Raw genomic sequence first — 17,332 nt, 5'->3', positions numbered from 1 at the left:
TATATTCTCTGCAGCCCAGGACACAGAGTTAGTATACACACGCATACACACAGACACAACTTTAGGTTATTGGCTTATATTATTTTAAGGCATTTAAAAAATAATTATTTGGGGCGCCTGGGTGGCGCAGTCGGTTAAGCGTCCGACTTCAGCCAGGTCACGATCTTGCGGTCCGTGAGTTCGAGCCCCGCGTCAGGCTCTGGGCTGATGGCTCAGAGCCTGGAGCCTGTTTCCGATTCTGTGTCTCCCTCTCTCTCTGCCCCTCCCCCGTTCATGCTCTGTCTCTCTCTGTCCCAAAAATAAATAAACGTTAAAAAATAATTATTTGAGATAATTAAGTTATCTCCAACAGCGAAAATGAACTAAAAAAAAAGTCTAAAAAATACAGTCCATCGACATCCTCAAAAACACCAGACCATGTATGTTATCTCAAAGATTAGAGCACTATCACTCTTAATGCCAAGCTGCCTTACTACCAGCTTGTTAATATGCAGGCTTCCAAATGCAATTAAAATTATTCAGATTAAAAACCTTCAACACTATTAATCCAGTGAGCTTCTAAGGGATCCACAAAGACTTAGGAGACATCATTCAGCTTATGTAGTCACGACACAAATGTCCAGCTACAGGTTGTATAATTCAAGTCTGCCCGCCATCTGGAAATGGGCTGGAAATTGAGAATAATTTTAAGGAGACACTCAGAACTTGTTTAAGCTGAAGGACATTGGAATCTCGCTCTAACTCGAGATTAGCGGCATGGCAAATACAGCAGCCTAGGATTTAAGAGCTCACTGTTGTAGGCGAAGCCCCAGGAACATGAGGCTCAGGCACAGAATGAACTGGTGATACAGTTACAGGTTTTCTCATGGATTGTACAGGACATAAGAACTGACCATGAACGACCCAAACATGAACACCATCCTACACAGCTCACTTATTATTAAAACCCAGCCCTTCCAATACATTTGCAGACTAAAGCTGTGACTTCTGCATTCCTTCCCATCCACCTGACACATGAAATGCACTCTTGAAGAGGGAGACCTTTTCTCTCTAGGCAGCAACCTTAACAATCGCAGTATAAAAGTACGGGGAGGGGCGCCTGGGTGGCTCAGTGGGTTGAGTATCAAACTCTTGATTTTATGGGTTGGGTTCCATGCCGAGTGTAGGGCATGCTTGAAATTCTCTCTCTTCCACTGCCCCTGTCCCCCACTTGAGTGTGCACTCTCTCTCTCTTTAAAAAAAATTTTTTTTTAATAAATAAAAAACAAAAGTAGGGGGATGCTAAAAACCACCTCAGGTCCATGCCAGGAAGATACATCCTCAAACTGCCCAGGGAAAACCTCTCCATTATGGACTCATTCTCCTCAGAATGGAAGCCAACCCCAAAAACGTATCCCATACATAGAAAATGGTATTCCCTCTACATGTAACCCAAATTCATGGGTTACAAAGCCATGATAATTTCAGACAGTGCTCTCCTTTAAACACCCCAATCCAAGGTAACCTCAAGAACCACCTCAGGCCCCAAATCAGAACTAAATCTCATTCCCCCAATTTCAATATAAACCACTGTCCTCCAAATGCAGGAAGTGGGAATAGTGGGTTACAGAAAGCAGGTTTTCACAGTCAGTGCCCATCTCCCCTCATCTGTGGCCTTGGCCTCACTATCCCACCAGGATTCTCATTCTCAGCAGTGCTGGTGAGGCTGGCATAGAATATATATTGAACCACAGCTAGCAGGAGTGAAATTTTTTTGGAAAGCTGTTTGAAAGATAGATAGATAGATAGATAGATACATAGACTTAAAAATATCCCTACACTTTGCCCCAAATAATTACAACATGAGCCTGTAACATAACATGGAAAACGTTATAGGCGAAAAGATGTTTACCACAGAAAAACCCAACCACCCAAATATCCAACAGGGGAATGTCTATATACACTTAAGAAAATATTATGCAGCCAGTATATATGTTTGTAAAATAATGTTAAGTAAAAAAGACAGACTTCAAAATTGAACATTTTAGTACAACTAAAACTAGGAAGAAAGAGAAAACTAGTGTATGTGTAGAAAAAAGCAGTCGACTTCGCAGAGTGGAACCACACGGGGTTTCTGCTACTTTGCTCCACAGTCCTAGAAGACGCACGTCTTACGCGTTTGACAAACGAACCGGTCCAGGTTCATGGTACATCCCGGTACGCTGGGAGCACTAGCGCTCCAAAAGAAGCCGCTTTCCCACTCCAGGAGAGACGACCATCTCTCCTGGGGTCGCTGGGGCACCCCCCACCCCGGGCAACCCTCCCCCCCCCCCCCGGATCGGGAGCAGTCTCCACGCAGGGGACAGAAGCTGCGGATGGCGCGGCTCCGAGGACTCGGCGCGAGCCAGCTGGCGGCGCGCACACCTCCCCGGGCGCGTTCGCAGGAAGATCGCACGCGCGCTGCGCCCTGGCCGGGGGCGCTTTCTGCCCACGACCCCGAAAGCTCGGCGGGTCTGAGAGAAGGCGGCAGGCAGCCGGCCGCGGTGGTCTCCGTGGAGGGGACGCAGGGTCCGGTCGCAGGTGACACGCGAAGCACGGGGAGACTCCCCTTGGACCGGCTCGCTGAGATTTTTCAGGCTTCTAGTTTGGTTTTCTTGGTGGTGGTGGTTTTCAAAGTAGGCTCCACACCCGAGGTGAGGTTTGAACTCAGGATCCTGAGATCAAGAGCCGCTTGCTCTACGGACTGAGCCAACCAGGCGCCCCTCTCAGGCTTCTTGTTTGTAAACACACACAAGGATTAAATTATTCGGAGGGTTCAGCAGAAACAACCAGGATTAAGGAGAGGAAAGCTGATCGATCCATAAGGATCCAAGTTCTGTTACCTCTGCCGCCCTCCGCCCCTGGCCGCGGGGTGTCGGGATGAATTCAGCCTCAGTGCTGCCCCTACCGCAGGGTCCCGGGCATCGCTATGGGGCGCAGGGAGGAGGGGTCCCCAAAGTCCCCCAGGTAGAAACCATGTCCGCCTTAAAATCGGGATTCTACAATATCAGTCCTCTAACGCTGGAGGAAGAAGAGCCTCTTATTCAGGCCCTCAAATACCCACGTTTGCCCCCCAGAACTTGTGGCGGGGAGACCTGATTTTAAGCCTGCGGAATTCCTGGGGCTGCCAGCCTCAGCGCCTCGGGGCCAGCTAACCCTTCCCGACCTTCAGACCCCACCCTAAAGGGATACAGGGCTCTCCGTTTTAAAAACTTAAGGAAGAACTTCGTTTGTAATATGAATAAACCCACCAGATTGGATCTGTGCTGTAAATTAACATTGTAAGATTTACCTTTTCCAAAACAGAGACTTAAAAAGGAGTGTTACTTAGAAGTACTGTTAATGAAACGTGTTTAAATATTTTTAACAAATGAAGTCACTGCTGCTATTAAATTTTATTTTTTTAATATTTATTTGAGAGAGAGAGAGAGCATACCCGTGGGAAGGGTCAGAGAGAGAGGAGAGAGAGAATTCCAAGCAGGTTTAGCGCTGTCAGCGCAGATCCCCCACACGGGGCTAGAACCCACCCAACCCTGAGATCCTGACCTGAGCCAAAATCAGGGGTCCAATGCTTCACGGACTGAGCCGCCCATGCTCCCCTAAATTAATTGTTTCAAATCCTAGAGGGATGTGTTTGTTAAACACACACACAGCAGGAGTGCCTGGGTGGCTCAGCTGGTTGAATGTTGGACTCTTAGTTTCAGCTCAGGTCATGATCCCAGGGCTGTGAGATGGAGCCCCAGGTCGGCTCCCTGATGAGAGTGGCACCTGCTTAAGATTCTTTTTCTCCCTCTGCCCCTCCCCTGTGCTCTGCTAAAACTCTCTTTCTCTCTCTCTCACAATAAAACATCAATAAAAATTAAAAATACACAGCATGATACTACACACACACTGTTGTAGGCACTATACAAATATTAACTAAATCATTTCTATGAAGTAGGTACTATGGTTATCCCCATTTCACAGAGAAGGTAACTGAGGCACAGGAAGTTCTTTAGAACTTGCCCAAGGTTTACACAGCTGGTAAGCGGCGAGTGACAAAGCTGGGATTCAAACCGTGGCAAAGGGTTTCTCATATCCTCTCGTGAAACTATTGTTAAGTTTCACAGTGAAACTCATACCCTCGTAATTTACTGCTAACTTTGTAAATGGGTACAACTTTATTGTAAAGCAATATGGTAAATATATCAAGAGTAATAAAAATATTCATGCCCTTTGACCTACTAATCCCATTCCTGGGAAATATTCCAAAGCTGCGTGCATGCAGATATATCCATTACTGTAGTATTGGAAATCATGATTGTCCATCGGTTGGTGAATAATTAGATATATTCTGGTAGATCAGCTCAGTGGAATATCAAGCAGTCATGGACAATTAAATTATGAAATGATGCAGCTGCAAATATATATATATATATGTATTTACAAGGTAATGTTAAAAAAAAAAAGAATATAAAGTTGCATGTTTCAAATTATGTGCACATGACCCAACAAAAAAAAAGAACGAAGACAAACTAGGCAAATTATGGAGTCTAACGAAGAGATTACTGATGATTATTCTTTCTTTCAAAATTTCCCTTTAGTCAACTACACTTCAATTTAAAATAAAAAATAAAATAAAGTTACCCATTAGCTTGTTACGGTAGTGCTGTTATAAATCAGACCTGGAGAAAGGGAAGCATGTCAAAGTATTTATGAGAGTAAGCTACGTTTTCACAAACCATGAGCATTCAGAAGAAAATGTGCAACAGGGATGGTTCGATTCTATCTAAATACTCACGGAGGGGGCTCCCACCTGCCAGGGAAGGAGCGGGCTCCTGCTGGCAGCTGGAATTAGCACCGCTCTCAGCCGCTGTGTTAGCGAACTCCAGCTGAGAGGAACTCTGTGAGGATTCCAGGCCTAACCTCAATCCCACAAATCATGGTAACAGTGAAAGAAGCAAAGCCAGAGGCTTTTCACACACAAGCACCGATCTGAAGAAACAGAGTCTGGTCGTGAGAAATTGAGGTTCAGATCTCCTCTCAGAGGACAACTTAAGAGTGTGCCACACATTCTTCACTCCCTCATCTACCTGTGCCGGTACCACCCAGCAGTGCCTGAGAAAGAGACAAGCGTGATCCTGACCATTTCTTGGATCCACCCCGAAACTCCAAGGCGTGAAACACCTTTGGACCCCCTAAGGGGTCAAGTTGAAGCAAGGAAAAAACAAGACAAAAATGTTCTCTTTAACGGAAACAACCAACCAAGGTGAAATGAAAAGGTTTCAAAGAGATGAATCGTTAGATTCACTAAGGAACAGAGTTGAATGGAGATAAAAACCAAGACAAAAGTACCTGAATAACTAATAAGGGTGAAATTGAATGGTTTCAGAGGGATGGCCTATTATTTTGAATTCAACAACTCTATCAGGGGTCTGTCCATTCTCCAGGTCCCACACAGGTGCCTCCTCCAGAAGCCAGGAGAACGTCCTTCAGTCACTATGCTTAAGGACCGTGGCAATGCATAGCTTTCCCCACCCCTACCCTTACCAGGTTTTACTAACTGGACATAACCCAAAACTATCAATCTGGCTAGGAGAGCCAATCCCTTAAAATTTACTGTAACTAAGTGAAAGTACAAAGTCTTCAGAATTGAAAACCTCCTAAGCCCAAAAGTATTGTCATTTAACCCAAAGTTTTATTGAAAAGATCATTATAGCAAGTAAATGGTTTGTTGAACTGCAGACAAAAACCCATAGGAGACTTTTCAGACAGATGGTGGTGGCCTATAAACACATCATACTTCATTTCGACTGCTCTTAACAGAAAATGCGATATATGGAAGGTGCCTATTGCTTAATTACCATTCCCAGCCCCCCTAACTACCCCTCTGCCCCTTCACGCACACACCCCTTTCCTGTTCTCCCCTCTCACACTTTATCTGGAAACATTTTCATAGTTCTCCAGCCATAAACAACCTCACCATCAGCGGATTAGCAAAAGTAATTGGCATTTTAAATTAATCTTCTGCTTATCCTCAACAATGGCTTTGCTGTCATACCAAAAAAACAGAAGGAAGTTCTTCCTCTGCTTAAAAATGACACCTTAAAAGGGTTCAGGACACCACGAGCTGAATATACATTCATGTAAAAGTGCAAAGAAAAATGACATCAGCAGAAACAAACTGTCAATATTTTTTCACCCAAAATGACCGTCCTAAAAACAAACAAACAAACAAAACAAAACAAGGGCCAAGAGTGATCATGATAAACAGGCTTTTTTAAAAAAGTGTTTTACTCAAAAAGCGTCCACAGGGAAAGGCCCTAGGAAGAAGTTCAAAAAAGAGCCTTTGTCAGTCCCTGCCTTCAAGTGAAACTTTAGGCCAAAGAATCTTAAGAGTTAGGATCAACTCTGCCCCTCTGCCCCCCTCCCTTCACAGTCCTCAAAGAGCAGACATTAAAACGATTTCAAAGCGGGAATTTAAGAGGGTTTCTGAAAGTTTTCCCTAGCACTCCCATCACTCATCGGGAACTCTCTGGACAGGAATGACACTTGCTAAGTTTTTTCCCCTCTCCCTCCCTCCACCTGTTGTCCCAAGTCTCCCTGGTAAGCCAGGGCCATTCGCACTTTCTGCCTGAATGACACAGTCTTCTCTGCAATCCCGTGTCTCCTCTTCCACCCAAGTGGCTGCTCCTAAATTGGAGCCCCTGGAAAAATACGTACCAATTAGGGGTTACTTGATATCTACACATCACAGAATGGCCATTAGGTTGGTGGGTTGGTTGGTTTTCTTTTTTTCTCGTATTATGATGATGATGATTATTTCAGTATAATGACTAACGCCTCCTTAACCGTCCAGATATAAGTGAAGCTGGGATGGGTGAAGACACACAAACTAAGATAGCAGAGTTATCCCCCTCTGGGCCTCCCACTGTAGGTAGACCCAAATTCCAGGCGGGATGCTTAGCATAAGTAAGTAATTGAGTTAAGGGAGATCTAAAGAAAGACTTCACGTTCACATTCATATGCTAAACTCAGTTAAAAATAGACTCAAGAAGGGCCTGACTTCACTTTTAATTTTAGCCCGGTGATGAACATGCCCTAAAGACAGAAAGTCACCAGGCATTTTCCTGAGTGCAATGATCTTCATATTTTTATAAAAAGGAAATGCAGCATGTTCTATTAATAAAAGTGCTGTAGCCTCAGTTAAATCCAGACAGTTCGTAAATCAGGGCTCCCTCTGGCTGAGCTTCCCTGGGCCAGCAGCTCACTCACACCCAAGCCCCCAGCAAGTGGACAGGTCACACGCAGTGGGGGAAAGTGAGCTGGACACCAGGGATCAAAGACCACAAGGTGTGACTCCTAAATACTTCCCAGGTGACCAAGCAGTTCAACCAAGTGCATTTGCCAGGAACTCTTCAAAGGTTTGCGAAAAGAACCACATTTGCCAGGACTGAGCCCTGTGTGTCACAAGACTTAGATTTAGTGAGGAAAGGGGAGCAGGTTAGGGTTAAGGGGTAAATGGGGTAGAAGGGAAAGAAAATGTGGTGCTTCCTTCAGAAAGGACAAGCAATGTCACCTTTTCCTTCCAATCTCAAAGACGGCAAAGTTGAAGTTGGCCTCCAGCTGTCTGGCTGGACTTTTCTATGGACTGACCTAAGAAGGATCTTCTCCAGCTACCTTTGGCTATCAAGCCACATAACAAACTCAAACATGGCCAGCTGGGAAAATTACCACCCTTAGAGCCCTGATCGTCCTCACTGACTAAATGGTAATCCCAAATGTAAGTAAGGCTGCCCTAGGTCCTGGAGAAAATGCTGGAGAATGTGCTAGGGCTGGAAAAGCAAGACAGGGGTATCCAGACCATAAGACATTCCAAATACACAACCCCCAACGCAGCTTCGGGATTCTCAGGATCCTGGCGAACTAATTATGCTTCTGCTTTCTAATTTCTATGCTTCTAAATTAACATTTAAGAGCTTATGTGATCCTCCCCCAGACTAGATGAGGTAAAGAAACCGAGGCACAGAACAGTAAACTCACAGTTAGTGACAGGCCAAGCTACTTAAACCCAGGTCTCTCTAAATACAAAACCCGGGGTGGGGGGGATGGACAGGAAAAGCCCAACAAGGTTTAGGTGGGACGTGTGCAATCTTTCTACCCTCTCTTCTTTCACCCAGGGAAGTTCCCTCCTTCCAAGGAAGACTAACTCTGATGTTTTGGTTTTGACTTGGTTCTTATTTTGTTGTTGCCCCCATTTCCCCATGTTTCTATTATGGCTGCTTGTAAAACCCTATACACTCTCAATCTCAACAATCCCACAATAGTCTAAGCCACAGAGGGACAGAAATTCTACAGAGTCAGATGTTAAGACCTTCAGCTTTGGGGCCAGACATATGTGAATTACCATCCTAGCCCTTCCAATCGCTAGCTGTGTGATTTCAAGAGCATACTCCACAGTCCAAAGTTAAACTCAGGAACAGCTGGAATCAGGACTGGCCAACTGACTGAGCTGGTGGGCTTTTTTTTTTTTTCCTTTTATTATGGACATGTTCTAACTATACAAAGGTAGAGGAACAGGATAATGAAACCTCCTTTACCTATCACCCAGCTTCAACAATTTTAACTGTTGGTCAATCTTGTTTACTCTCTACCCTACCCATTCTCACCCTCTACACTATTGTTTCAAAGCCAATCCCAGAGTCATTATTTCATCTATAAATACTTGAGTATATAGCTCTGAACTACAATAACTTTTTATTCTTAACATAATCACAGTATCATTACCAGAGCCATAAATAAATAAACAAATAAACAAATAAATAAATAAACAGATAAATAAATAAATAAATAAATAAATCATTCTTTAGTCTCAATATTTCGTATGTTCAAGTGTCCTAAGTAATCTAATCATTTTCTTGTTTTTTTGAGCTAGGATCCAAATAAAGATTATAGATTAAAAATTACAGACTGGATTATAGACTGGATAAGTATTTTTAATCTGTTTTAATCTATAGAGAACCCCTCCTGCTGATATATCCTTGCAATTTACTTGTTGGAAAAAAAAAAAAAAAAGGTCTTCAGGCCTGAAGGATGTCCCACACTCACAACTGGTTGATTTTTATCTCCACAGTACTGTTTTGACATGTTCCTCTGTCCCCTGTATTTTCTACAGAAAAGTAGTATTCTGTATTCTACAGAATACTACAGAAAACTAGTAGTTAGACCTTGAGCCTGGCACAGATGAATTCAGGTTTTACCTTTGACAGTGCTGTTTACCTCCTGCTGCATTACCTCGGTGGGTACATGATACCTGAAGTCTTTCTCTTTTGTCACATTAAAAATGATCAGTGGGTTTGAATGCATCAACCCAATCCATCCCATATAAAGTTTCCCACCAGCTTCGCCTGATGTTTTAGCAGGAACTTACTAACCATGTTGTCTAAACGCATAATTCACTAGAGGATGCAAAATGATGATGGTCCAATTCTATAATTCCTTCTGTGTTTATTAGATAGTATTCTCCTATAAAAAAGAAATTTTCCTCATCAACAGTTTGGATACCCTAAGGTAATCAATAAGAAAGGTCTGATTCTTTCCCTTTCTTGACCAGTTTTCAGAATGAGTTGGTTCCCCAACCTAGTGAGGACCATTGAATTTTTAACTAGGAATGTGACACATTGTAATATATGTAATGTATATCCATCCACTATACTTACACTCCTTAATGCTCAAACTGTTCCATATTTGGGCACTGGGAAGCCATCTAACTTGGCTCTTGAGTCCTTCAGACAGGACACAAGTGGTCTTTGAAGTTTCTTTGCTTGCTGATACAAGATATTCCAACACAACTTGTACATTTACTGTCCCAGACCTGGAATCAGCCATTTTTTCTGAGGATCAAAGTTCTCTTTAGTGGGAAGTTGTACTTAGAGGCCACAATCTGGATGTCATGGGTGCTTATTGCTACTAAATTGGCCATTATTTCTAGGCATTTCAGTGGACAAAGTTAGGAAATACTTTTTTATTTGTTAAAGAGAAAATATATCAGGAATTCACACTGACATTTCCAATTCAAATTTAGGATTACAGGATTTTTACTTAACATCTTTAAATATGAAACTGTTCTTTTTTTATATACTGGAAACACTGGTTTCTGTTGGTTTTAACACAATTACTTACTATATACGTATAAAATATTTTATATATAATTGTTTCATAATAGTAATACCAATATCATTACTAACAATATTACTGAAAATGGTTTAAGATTTACTTGGAGTTTATTTTGAACTTAAGATACATTCCACCAGAGGGGCGCCTGGGTGGCTCAGTCAGTTAAGTGTCCAACTTCAGTTCAGGTCATGATCTCATGGTTTGTGGGTTTGAGCCCCACCTCAGGCTCTGTGCTGACAGCTCAGAGCCTGGAGCCTGCTTTAGATTCTGTGTCTCCCTCTCTCTCGGCCCCTCCTCTGCTCATGCTGTGTGTGTCTCTCTCTCAAAAACAAACATTAAAAAAAAGGTACATTCCACTACAGATGTATAATCAAATTACTGTGTTTTAAAGTTATGTGAAATTAATTTTCTGTGTAGGTGTGTGCGTATTTTTTTAATATATCTTTTTCCTATTCTCCCTTTTCTTACACAAATGGGAGCAACTATTTACATTTTCTATACCCTGTTTTTTTTCCCCTTGACATATCCCTGAGATTTCTTTATTTTTTTTAATATTTATTTATTTTTGCGAGAGAGTAAGTGGGGGGCAGAGAGAGAGGGAGACAGAGAATCCAAAGCAGGCTCTGCGTGGTCAGCACAGAGCTCGACATGGGGCTCGAATTCACAAACCACGTGATCATGACCTGAGCCGAAATCAAGGGTCGGATGCTCAACCGACTCAGCCACCCAGGCATCCCTCTGAGATTTCTTCTAACGGCACACAGAGATAGTCCTCATTGTATGGGAGGACACAGCCAAATGTACTCACTAATTCCCTATTGCTGGATATGTGTTCGTCCTAGTCTTTTGGGCCCCTACTGCAAGGGACTGAGGGAGACCTAGCCCTTCCTGTTCTTCGTCCAGCATCAAGATCCCACCAAATGCACAGCTTGGGTCTCTGCCAAAGAGAGTCCAATGAGACCAGCCACTGTCAGAGCCAGCCTGTCATACAAGTACTGAGTCACTGATGCCTGGGGCCAAGAGGAGCGGCCCAGTTCCGCACCTTCTTTTACTTCCAAGAATGACACAGGACCAGAGGCTATGATATTCCCATATCTTGCACTTTCATTACAGCCTCCTGCACCACCAAACACATACAGCTCACAGCTTAGATGGGCTCAGAGAAGAAACAAATGCCACTGTGTAAGTGTCTAAGTTTGACACTTTTACTAACAGTTCATGCAGTCCTTCAAACAAATATTCAGGGAGCTGCTTCTGGGTGCCAGGCCTTGCCCTTATGTTGCGGGGGGGGGGGGGGCTGTAAATCACTGAATGAAACGCTTCTGCTCCTGGAGAGCTTATGTGACACGTGACACAGGGCTGGGTGGGAGGAGACACACAGACAGTAAAAACACAGTAAGTGAAGTAAGTTATATCAGCTATTAAGAGAAAACGTGCTACGGTTGAAAACAAAGCAAAGTAAGGGAGATTGGACGGGGAGATGCAAAATGCAATTTTAATAGGGCGGCGGAGCAGAAATCATGGGCGTTAAGTTATGTTCTGGGCAATTCCTTTCTTTTTCCTTTTCCTTTTTTTTTTTTTTAATTAGTCAAAAAAAAACTTCATTTGTTTATTTAGCTTTCGGACTCTGTGATTGTGCCTTCAACACTTTCACAATGATTTTCTGCTCCTCAATAAGGAAAGCACGCTTGATCCTGTCACGGACACACTTAGCGCACATGGAACCACCACGGCCCTACTGACGTGTTTTTTTCATTTCATAAGAACCTTAGGCCTCACGGCACGAACTCCTTGGCCTGGGCACGCACCACATGCGGATTGATGCTGTCCCAACCTCCTTGGAAAGGTAAACAATACCATTACCAGGGGCTCAGGGCGGCCTCGTTTTGTCTGAGGCTGTATTGTAGGACAGCTTACGACAGTGCGTCAAACACAGGACCCTTCTGGAAGCCTCTTGACACCATCCCAGGAAGAGGAAAAAGAAAGCGTTTGTGAGTTCAAAGGCCAAATGGGCAACTCCTTTTTGCAGCTGCCACTGGTCAACTGCCCAATTATCATTGCCACCATTAAACTGTCATTATCACAAATGTCAAGGTAATAATAAAGTATCTTGGTGTCACAGCTGTCTTCAGTTATGTTGTTTTAGCAATTGCTTGAAATAAACATAGCGTTTGCTTAGGACTTAAAAAAGACTAAAAAAAAAAAAAACAAAACATTTTTGTTGTCCAGAAATTTTCTGTTGTTGAAAGCTTTGATGCAACAGGATTCAAGGGGTATTCTGAGTGGTCATTTCCACCCTCTCTATTTGGATCGAAGATGAAGAAATCCAGCCTGGAAACTGCCTGTACCTTGAAAGGCACAATCGGGTCCCTGGCTGGAGAGGAAGCCTGGTTCCATTATGATGCACGTGTATTCAGCACTTTATTCTCCTCAAAGTGTGTTCCCGTGTCATCTCACTGATGGTTATAACAAACCCCACATCCTGTAACAAGCCCACACCCTGACCCCCTTTAACAAAGGTGGGACCTAAGAGACTCAGCGCCCTATCTCTGCTAACACAGTGACGTGAAGGTACAGCCAGACCACAGCTTGGGTTTCTTATACCTCCTGGGTCTGTTCCCCACCCCCCCACCCCTTACACCACCTCTCCAAACATAAAGGCAGGCTGTTTGTGTTCCTCCAGCCTTTTCAGACAGGCAGGCAGAATAACGCATACGTTGGAGAAAACCAAACTTCGCTCCCACATCAATTCGCACCCATGAGACCCTTCTGAGTGGGTTTTTTCATCACAAAGTCCATTAAATTTAAATTTTTTTTTTCAACGTTTATTTTTATTTTTGGGACAGAGGGAGACAGAGCATGAACGGGGGAGGGGCAGAGAGAGAGGGAGACAGAATCTGAAGCAAGCTCCAGGCTCTGAGCTGTCAGCACAGAGCCCAACGCGGGGCTCGAATCCAAAGACTGCGCCATCCTGACCTGAGCTGAAGTTGGAGGCTTAACTGACTAAGCCACCAGGAGCCCCTAGCAGACCCCAAATTTGAACCCTGTCTGTTTCACTTGCTAGTTGCATCATCTGCAGTGGACTACCTGAGCTTCCGAACCTGTTTCCTCCTCTATAGAATGGAGATTACAACATAAAGTAGGACTCTTATGAAAACTAAATGATGTGTTTACAGTGCCTGATACAAAAGACTGACTAAATGCTCTGCCCCTGTTCAGTGCACCATCCAGGTGTTTATGACTTAATGTCTCTGCATGAGGGGATAGGGTCACACCTTTGCTTATGAGGGAGCATCTCTCCAAGAGAGCGGTTATGCTCCATTTTTTTTCTCCCCAACCAAGCTCTGACTTATTCCATTCCTCAACACATCTCAACCACTTTTCTCTGGAGTCCAGTGGGCCTCAGAATTTAGATCTCTGCCTACCTAACAAGAGACCAGGAATGTGGGCATCTCTGGCCTTGTAAGAGCTATGCTGTTTGGACCAAATGGGATTCATGTTGTGAACAATTCACTGTCTTGCATCCTTTCAAAAACAACTTAAAGGGGTATTCCTTTCTTTCTTCCAATTCTGTTCTTTGAATTTATTTCCATAACAAGCACATTTTCTTTTTTTTTTTTTTAATTTTTTTTTTCAATGTTTATTTATTTTTGGGACAGAGAGAGACAGAGCATGAACGGGGGAGGGGCAGAGAGAGAGGGAGACACAGAATCGGAACAGGCTCCAGGCTCTGAGCCATCAGCCCAGAGCCCGACGCGGGGCTCGAACTCACGGACCGTGAGATCGTGACCTGGCTGAAGTCGGACGCTTAACCGACTGCGCCACCCAGGCGCCCCACAAAGTCCATTAGATCTATACTTAGGTGGCTGTCAACTTGCTCCTTCTGTCATATTCAACAAACTATGTGCCAGGGACCCTGTCAGATGCTAGGGACACCAAGATGAAAGACACTGGCCCCAACCTGAAGGACTTCGTGGAGTCTTCAGGGGTGGACCAACAAGAGGCAAGCATGGAGTGAACACTACTTTGGGGGGCCACAAGGCCTCACAGGATAGGAGCACCCAGCCCATGTTCTTGTGTGGTGTCGGGGACAGTTCCCTATAAGACATGAGGTCTAAGCAGAATCCATAAACAGGAAGGGAATGTTTGAGTTGAGGAGAAAAGGTAGTGCAGGGAGAGAGAGCAGGAGGCAGTTAGGGCCAGGCGTGGACAGTTAAGTGGGGGCTGTTCCAGAAAGAGCTTCTAAGCAGTCTGAATCTCAACCTACAGGCAACAAGATGCTACAGCAGGGCTTTGAGCAAACAGACAAGATTAAGGCTGAACTGGTGTGGAGAAGAGAAAGATCTGAGGACAGGCCCAGCTGGAGGCAGGGGCAGAAGCTGGGAGGCCTGAATGAAGGCAGTGGCAGTCAGCTTAGAGGCGGGGAAAGATTCACCAGAAAGGGAGAAGGACGTACAAGTTGGAACAGGACAGAAGGCCTGGCTCTGAGCCGGCGGCCTCCGATCGTTGGTTAGGGACCCCTCAACTACTGGTAACTGCCTACCTGTTTCATGAGCTTGCTGGGATTAAATGGGACAAGCGAGGGGGGAAAAGGTGTCCTGTGAGCCCTATAGCACAGCAGGAATACGGTGCCATTCACTCAACCCCCGCACTGTTACATCTGTAGACACCTCATCACTAGGAGACTTAAAATTACTCACAGGCACGTAAGTTTCCTCTGCTCACTAGAGAATTGAAGTAGATGATCTCTGGGTCCCTTCCAGCTTGAAGTTCTGCAGTTTTGTCATCTTATCCATCTTGTGTCCCGGTTTCCACGGTAATAATTATTTCTCCAATGAAAAATTACTGGACGAAGATTCATCAGTAGAAGAAAAAGAGAAACTAAGCTGATGAGTGACTGACCCTGAAAACTAAGATGAAAAAGTGTGCGTCCTTTTTTTGGTTTGTTTGCTTTTTTTTCTTATTTTTCTTAATCTTTATTTATTTTTGAGAGAGAGAGACAGACAGAGAGACAGAGTGCAAGCTGGGGAGGAACAGAGAGGGAGGGAGACACAGATTCCGAAGCAGGCTCCAGGCTCCGAGCTGTCAGCACAGAGCCTGACGCGGGACCCAAACCCACGAACCGTGAGATCATGACCTACGCTGATGATGGACACTTAACTGACTGAGCCACTTAGGTGCCCCTAATATTTACTTATTTTTGAGAGAGTACACGTCGGGGAGAGGCAGAAAGAGGTGACAGAGGATCCAAGAATCCAAAGCAGGCTCCACACTGACAGCAGAGAGCCCAATGCAGGGCTCAAACTCACAAAGTGTGAGATCATAACCTGAGCTGAAGTCGGACACTTAACTGACTAAGCCACCCAGGTGCCCCTAACATGTGTGTTCTTTTTTTTTTTTTTTTAATTTTTTTTTTCAACGTTTTTTTTTTTATTTATTTTTGGGACAGAGAGAGACAGAGCATGAACGGGGGAGGGGCAGAGAAAGAGGGAGACACAGAATCGGAAACAGGCTCCAGGCTCTGAGCCATCAGCCCAGAGCCCGACGCGGGGCTCAAACTCACGGACCGCGAGATCGTGACCTGGCTGAAGTCGGACGTTTAACCGACTGCACCACCCAGGCGCCCCAAACATGTGTGTTCTTTAAATGCCTTGAAGGGTTGGAGCACCTGGGTGGCTCAGGTTCGTGAGTTCAAGCCCCGCATCAGGCCCTGTGCTGAGCCTGCTTGGGATTCTTCCTTTCTCTCTCTGCCCCTCCTTTGCTCATGCTCTCCCTCTCTCTCAAAATAAATAAAGAAATTTAAATAAATAAATACATAAACATCTTGAAGGGTCATATTTAACACGCTCTGTTCAAAGACCCAATAATAAAAATTCAAAGGTGTTTTCAACCAAAAGTGATTCTTATCATTTTTATCTTATCTTATTTGATTTTATCTTGTCATCTCCTAATAGGCTAAATTATCATTGACCAAATATTTACCCAAGAAAACTAAAAGATGTGTCCACATAAATACTTGTAAAGGGATATTCATACCAGCTTTATTTGTAAAAGCCAAAACCTGGAAACAACCTAAATATACATCAACAGGTGAACGGATAAACAATTTATGATATATCCATAAACTGGAATACCACTTGCCAATAAAAAGTTCCAAACTTTTGGTATGTGAAAAAAAAAGGGGGGGGGGAATGAACTTTAAAATCGTATGCTGAAAAACAAACCCACAGAATGGAAAAAAATATTTGCAAATCACGTATCTGACAAAGGTCTAGTAACCAGAATTTATGAAGGGCCCTCACAATTTCACACAAAAAAGATAAACAATGAAATTTTTAAATGGACAAAGGACTTAATAGACATTTCTCTAAAGGAGATATACAAATGGTTTTGTTGCACAAGAGAAGATACTCAACATCATTACTCATTAGGGAAATACAAACCCAAATCACAATGAGATACCACTTTATACCCACTAGAATGGCCATAATTTAAAAACAAAAAAACAGGGGCGCCTGGGTGGCGCAGTCGGTTAAGCGTCCGACTTCAGCCAGGTCACGATCTTGCAGTCTGTGAGTTCAAGCCCCGCGTCGGGCTCTGGGCTGATGGCTCAGAGCCTGGAGCCTGTTTCCGATTCTGTGTCTCCCTCTCTCTCTGCCCCTCCCCCGTTCATGCTCTGTCTCTCTCTGTCCCAAAAATAAATAAACATTGAAAAAATAAATAAATAAATTAATTAAAAAAAAAAAAAAAGGAAAATAACAAGTGTTGGCAAGGTTGTGGAGAAATAAGAATACTCATTCATTGCTGGTGAGACTATAAAACGGTGCAGCCACTTAGGGAAACAGTTTAGAGGTTCCTCAACAAATTAAACACAGAATCACCGTATGACTCAGCAATTCTAATCCCAGATATATACCCAAAAGAATTAAAAAACGATGTCCAAGCAAAAACCGGTACATAAATGTTCACAGCAGCACTATTCACAATAGTCAAAAGGTAGAAAAAACCAGAAGCCACCAACCGATGTATGGATAAAAAGTTGTCTCTCCATATAATGGAATATTATTCAACAATAAAAAGGAATAAAGTACTAACACAGGCTACAACATGGGTTAACCTTAAAAAACATTATGTTAAGTGAAAGAAAGCCTGATTCAAA

At 43.7% G+C, this 17,332-nt stretch overlaps 1 protein-coding gene and 1 pseudogene across 1 annotated transcript in view; both read right to left on the bottom strand.

Moving 5' to 3' along the window:
* RBM20 (RNA binding motif protein 20) overlaps positions 1-17,332 on the bottom strand; it is a 193,364-nt gene that overhangs the window by 162,700 nt on the left and 13,332 nt on the right. The gene's annotated exons all lie outside the window — the stretch shown is intronic.
* On the bottom strand, positions 11,783-12,570 carry LOC124507278 (60S ribosomal protein L34-like; annotated as a pseudogene).

The sequence above is a fragment of the Lynx rufus genome, unplaced genomic scaffold, assembly GCF_022079265.1.
Source record: "Lynx rufus isolate CCGP_SWC_20201006 ecotype Redwood Valley unplaced genomic scaffold, mLynRuf1.p SCAF_11, whole genome shotgun sequence".
Taxonomy (NCBI): domain Eukaryota; kingdom Metazoa; phylum Chordata; class Mammalia; order Carnivora; family Felidae; genus Lynx; species Lynx rufus.
This window is presented reverse-complemented; position numbering and strand designations above follow the sequence as displayed.